The sequence below is a fragment of the Anolis sagrei genome, chromosome 2 (genome assembly GCF_037176765.1).
Source record: "Anolis sagrei isolate rAnoSag1 chromosome 2, rAnoSag1.mat, whole genome shotgun sequence".
Taxonomy (NCBI): Eukaryota; Metazoa; Chordata; class Lepidosauria; order Squamata; family Dactyloidae; genus Anolis; species Anolis sagrei.
In genome coordinates, this window is record NC_090022.1 from 156,942,550 (window position 1) to 156,949,163 (window position 6,614).

Genomic DNA, 6,614 nt, shown 5'->3' on the forward strand with positions numbered 1-6,614 from the left:
CCCGCTGCAGAAGACAGATACGGAAGTCGAGCGCGGCCCTAAAGGTGGAATTGGCGCTTCCGCCTAAGCCCCGCCTACTGCGCTCTAGCGAGAGACCGTAGAAACCATTTCCGGCTCCCAGCTGAATCCTTTTCTCCTTACTGTCAAGTTTTAAGGATATATTTCCACACAGCTATATCACCCCACATTATCTGCTTTGAACTGGCAGACAGCATGACAACTCAGATAACTCGGTTCAAAGCAGATATTGTGGATTCAAACTACAAGAAAGGAGATTCCATCAGAACATGAGGAAGAACTTCCTGACTGTGAGAGCTGTTCAGCAGTGGAACTCTCTGCCCCGGAGTGTGGTGGAGGCTCCTTCTTTGGAAGCTTTTAAACAGAGGCTGGATGGCCATCTGTCAGGGGTGCTTTGAATGCAATATTCCTGCATCTTGGCAGGGGGTTGGACTGGATGGCCCATGAGGTCTCTTCCAAATCTATGATTCTATGTTTATCTGCCTTGATATTTATTTATTTATTTTATTTATTTATCCTTGGCTGTAACAAGGGGTTCCAGGCTCAGTGATGAGTCCAGGATCACTCCCAAGCTGCGAACCTGCGTCTTCAGGGGGAGTGTAACCCCGTCTAACACAGGCTGTAACCCTATACCCTGTTCGGCCTTACGACTGACCAGTAGGACCTCTGATATTCTGGGTTATATGGCTGTGCAGAAGGGCCCTGAGTCCACACTGCCATTTAATCCAGTTCAGTTTAACCGTTTCCTTCTCTGTTCGAAGGGCTTTTCAGGCCCCTTCCACACAGCTGTATAAATTCCAAAATGAACTGGATGATGTGGCAGTGTGGACTCAGATAATCCAGTTCAAAGCAGATAATGTGGATTATCTGCCTTTATATTCTGGGTTATATGGCTTTGTGGAAAGGCCCTTAGAGGTTCTCTGGGGACAACAAATAGCTCAAATGAGAACCAAGTGGGTTTTTTTTCCAATTTGTACACAAAACGTGATTTCAGTTCTGCCACAATTTGTTCAGAAGAGTCTTGCCTTCTGAGGCTGAGAGAGTGTGACACCCTTAAGGTCACCTACTACGTTTCCATCGCTAAACAGGGACGTGAACTCAGAAATTTTTAAATTAACATATTTTTATATTTAAAATGAAGAACTTTATTTTTCTCCCCTGCCTCCATCTCCCCAAAGGGACTCAGGGCGGCTTACATGGGGCCAAGCCCAAGGCAACATACAATTAAAAACACAACAATAAAATATTAAAACAACATAAGAACAGCGTCATTATAAACAATAATAAACAAGCATCATAAGTAATAACAGAGATACCTCTGTTGGTACAACAATTATTTATTATTTAAATTGGAAGCAGAGAGAAGTCTCAGCTACACTGCCATATAACACTATGTAACAAAATTTGAAATATTTTCTGTTCCTGGTTAGAAAGTGTTATTTCCTGTTGAACTGCAGGCCCTTCCAGACAGGCCTTTCCAGACAGTGCTTTATGATTTCCATGCTTTTAATACTCAATGTATATTGTATTTTGTTTGTTTTATGTTAATGTGGCTTTGAATTATTTGGAAGCCCCTCTGAGTCCCTTTCGGGACTGAGATAGAGCGGGGTAAAAATACAGTAAATAAATAAATAAATCCCAGTTTAAAGGAGATATTGTGGAATTTTATGTCTTGATATTCTGGGATATAGGGCAGTGTGGAAAGGCCCCTCATCAGGCCCTATATCCTAGGATCTGATCTCAAGTTTTCTGTTTATCCCAGATTATCTGGCAGTGTGGACTCATATTACCCGGTTTAAAGCAGAAAACCTGGGATCAGGTTAATTTTTGTGACTGCCCCAAACTATGTTAAATTGCTATTGGAACATGGCCATACAGCCCCCAAATCTCACAGCAACCCAGTGATTGTGGCCATGAAAGCTTCAACAACACAATGGCATAATTGTTACCCTGAGGGAATGTTTATGTATGGAAGACAAAGCATGGGTTGGTGCAATGAGGTGAAAGTGTAATCTGTGTTTTTTCAGTGCTTTCAGGGGGAACCCTGTAATGTGAAAATGTGCTATACCAGCATGTTCCAACTTCCAATGGCAATGGGTTAGTGATGCAGAAACACGCCCCTAGACTGTGAAGTCCAAAGTCTGGTGCCTATCCCCTATTTATACAGGTCCCATACATGTAGCTTAAATGTATGTGGAATGACAGGATTTATCTGAGCTATCTTTGCTAAATTTGTCCCTCCTCAGACATATGGGACAAAGAAAAGTCACAGAAAATTGGGCATTTAGGCTCACCTCTTTAAAATATAGAATAAGAACAAGAGTAATAAATGGACTTTAATACGTGAGTCCAGAGCAGGAAATCACACTCCTAATCCTCCCTCCTGAAAGCCCAGGTATAGCACTAATTTCTGTTCAAGTTAGGCCCCATCTATAGTAACATATAATGCAGTTGGAAACGACATTATATGGTTAGTGTAGTCTTATATAATGCAGTTTGCACTGAACTGCATTATGAGTTTAAATGGATCACATGATGCAGTTTCAAACTGCATTATATGGTAGTCTAGATGGGGCATGAGTTTGGCACCTGAGCCAAAAAAACCTTTGAATTGTTTCCCCCTTTTCTGAGCCACCTCCGTCTTTGAAGTCTTAAAGGAACCAGTGTTTAATATTTAACATACCTGACTGTCCATTGTGACAATGCATTTTACAGATACATATTTCCCTCAGCAGTACAATGGGGAAGAGCTCACTGTTTACAGACTACAACACCTTCTGCATGAATAATATTTTATTATAATTCCACCACCACCATAGTAGAATTGTAGTAACCACTTGATTCCTTTGGATGGCACAGCAGCTCAAGTCACTTGGTTTATATCCCATTTAAAAATCACACCACCGATGTAATATCAAATAGCAAATGATATAATGTAAAATAAAAAATAAAAGTAAATTATCTTCAACAATAATAATTATCTCGGGTTTTTTTTCTTATTTCTTTTCTTTACAGAAAGTTCTTTATTCTCTATGGGAACCAAAACTTTTGACTTATCCATATATGATTTAGAAGTAAAGGTTAACTGTACAGATGCATGATTGTGGATGACACATTTAGGATGATAGGATCCCAGGTACTCTCTTCAGTATGACAGACAATAAAATGGTATACAGTACATTTGTTGATGATATTCTGTCTCATTTTCCACTGAGAAATAGTGATCAAGGCAGCTACAAAGCAATATTGAACCATTTAAAACAGTAAAGCCATTACAACTGTTATAAAAATCAAAACACCAAATGAAAAATGTGTTTGTGTTTTCATATTCTTGTTAAAAGCATCAAACATGCTAAGTGATCATAATTTCAAGGATAATCCATTCCACAATCTAAAGGTAACATATATTTTGAATAAGCAACACAGATATCTAACTGCATAGTGATCCACAGTTCTAGGCCCCTTCCACACAGCTGAATAAAATCCCATGTTTTCTTCTTTGAACTGGAATATATGGCAGTGTGGACTCAGATAACCCAGTTCAAAGCAGAGATTATGGGATTTTCTGCCTTGATATCCCGGGTTATATAGCTGTGTGGAAGGGCCCACAGTCATAGTAATTGAATCTTCAGGGTTGGAAACCCCAGAGTGCTAAAGTAACTCATTATAAAAGAATTAGTTACTTGTGGAGGATCCATGGATACAATAACTATTGCAATAACTAAGATACTTAACACTGAAGTAAGCAATTTAATAATCTATTCTCTTGTTACATGTTAACTTTTAAGTAACAAAGAGAATTATGTTGCATCTCAATAATTAACAAGTGGGGACTAAGTTACTTCACTGATGTAGCAAGCAATGATTTTGTTTATTTTTAAAATATATTTTAGAGGTACCTGTAATAAAAATTTCCAAGGTGTATATCTTCTCATCGATGCTGCATCCAAAGTCAATGCGCACATCTGATAATGTGGCTATTTACTTTGTGTAAATTATAACACTGTAAAAGTAACAGCAATTAACTGCAAAAATTTCCCAACCTCTGTTAAATTGTGTTATGATTATGGTGCTATATTAGGGACCCATATGTTCTCTTTTACATAGTTTTCTATTCGCTTTTAATAACACAAATTTAGGGCCCTTCCACACAGACCTAAATCCCAGAATATAAAGCAGGACTAATTTGAGTTTTCAAACTTGGTACAGAAGTAGCCCAATGTAAAGCACATTGCTGGAGTCCAACCTTGAGGTTACCAGTGCATCCACCATCATCTTTAGGTCCTCCAAATCTAGGAAGTGGCACAACTAACATGTCAGTCAAAGCTGGTAGTAAGCACTCCTGACCGTCATATCTATCTGGATTGATATTTGGAGAGATGGATCCAGGAACACTCTCAAGCTGCGAAGTGTATTTTAGGGAGAGTGTAACCCCATCTAGAACTGGTTGACATGCTTCCACTCCCAGATTAGGACCCTTAGTGGCGAGCACCTCTGTCTGGGTTCAGTCTCAATTTGTTTTTCCTCATTAGCCCATTACCTCCTCCAAGCATTTATTCAAAGGAGACATGCTATACTTAGCTGAGGTTGGTTTTGAAGACATGGAGAAATAGATTTGAGATATAAAGGTAAAGGTTTCCCTTAATGTCAGTCTAAGAGTGTCTGGCTCTGGGGGGTAGTGCTCATCTCCATTTCTAAGCTGGAGAGCTGGCATTGTCCGTAGACTCCTCCTAGGTCATGTGGCCGGCATGACTACAAGAAGTATCGTTACCTTCTTGCCGGAGCAGTACCTATTGATCTACTCACATTTGCATGTTTTTGTACCTTGGGAAGTCTGACTTGGCCACGGTAGTCCACGCTCTAGTCACATCCCGTATAGACTACTGCAACGCTCTCTACGTGGGGTTGCCTCTGAAGATTGCTCGGAAGCTTCAACTGGTCCAACGCTCGGCAGCCAGGATGCTAACAGGAGCAGCACTCAGGGAGCATACAACTCCTCTGTTGCGCCAGCTCCACTGGCTGCCAATTTGCTACCGAGCACAATTCAAAGTGCTGGCATTGGCCTTTAAAGCCGTAAACGGTTCTGGCCCGACTTACCTGTCCAAATGCATCTCCTCCTATGAACCAGTTAGGACGTTAAGATCGTCTGGGGAGGCCCTGCTCTCGGTCCCGCCGGCCTCACAAGTGCGCCTGGCGGGGACGAGAGATAGGGCCTTTTCAACGGTGGCCCCCCGGCTGAGGAATGCTCTCCCTGCAGATATTAGATCGGGCCCCTCCTTGCTGGTATTCCGGAGGAAACTGAAGACCTGGATGTTCGAACAGGCATTTGGCTAAGCAGTGTGACGGATTGATTATTGGAACACGGAATAATGGATAACGAGATTGGATACTGATTCTAGTGATGAGACCTGATGGATTTGCTATACTGATGTAATTTTGTATTGATGCTATTTTTTTTATTGTGATGCTATTGTTTTAAATGCTTATTAACTGTATTATGTATACTGTTGAATTGTTGTAAACCACTCCGAGTCGCCTAAGGGCTGAGAGGAGCGGTATACAAATGAAGTAAATAAATAAATAGGTTGGAAGAAGCTGGGGCTAACAGCGGGAGCTCACCCCACTCCCCAGATCTGAACCACTGACTTTTTGGTCAGCAAGTTCAGCAGCTCAGCAGTTTAACCTGCTGCATTACTGGTGGCTCCATAGATTATATATATATAGAGAGAGAGAGAAAGAGAGAGAGAGAGAGAGAGAGAGAGGAGATAAATGTGCATAATTAGAATGCAAATTAGAATAACAATATGACACATAGATGCCTGGATTTAATTGTTTTAGCTAGTTAACTACTACTGAGTAGTGTGTGACCTCATTAAGAGGCGTCCCTGTGAAGGGAGGACCTGGGCAAGCTTGGTTGGTGCCAGCCAATCACAGCTCAAGGAATGCCAGGAAGGGAGAAAGGATAAATAAATTGAGGTTTGTCTCTGACAGAAGGCAAATGGAGAAAGATGGCCTAGAGATAAGAAAAAGATTGCAGAGTGATAGGGGGAAAGTTGTAATATTGATAGGACAGGCAGCTAGAGGGAAAAAACTGAATACAATCTTAGAAAGCAATGAATAATTATATTGTTCAGGGGTTAATGAGCAATCTAATTGTGTATTAATACAGCCCTATTTGTGTATCTTTACAACTGTATCTGGCTCTTCCTATTAAGTTTTTATAGAGAGTCTGGCCATGCTTTCCAAAGCAAACATACAGAATAATACATCAAATTATCCACATAGGGATTGCTTTGAGGCTCAAGTAGAGATCCAGGGAAGCATCTCAACAGGGAAGGTGAATTATTATTATTATTATTATTATTATTATTATTATTATTATATACCACTTTTTTCTCTAAAAGACACTCAAAGCAATATTTAAACACTAACTAAAAACCTAACTATAAACATTAAAATGCAATGTAACCTAGTACTATTTTAAAATAATTAAAACAATTAAAGAATTAAAATCAATTTAAAATACGCAAGGCCCCTGACTCGATCTTAAAAACTTTCCTCTGTAAAAGCTTGCTTGAAAATACAGGAGCCCAACT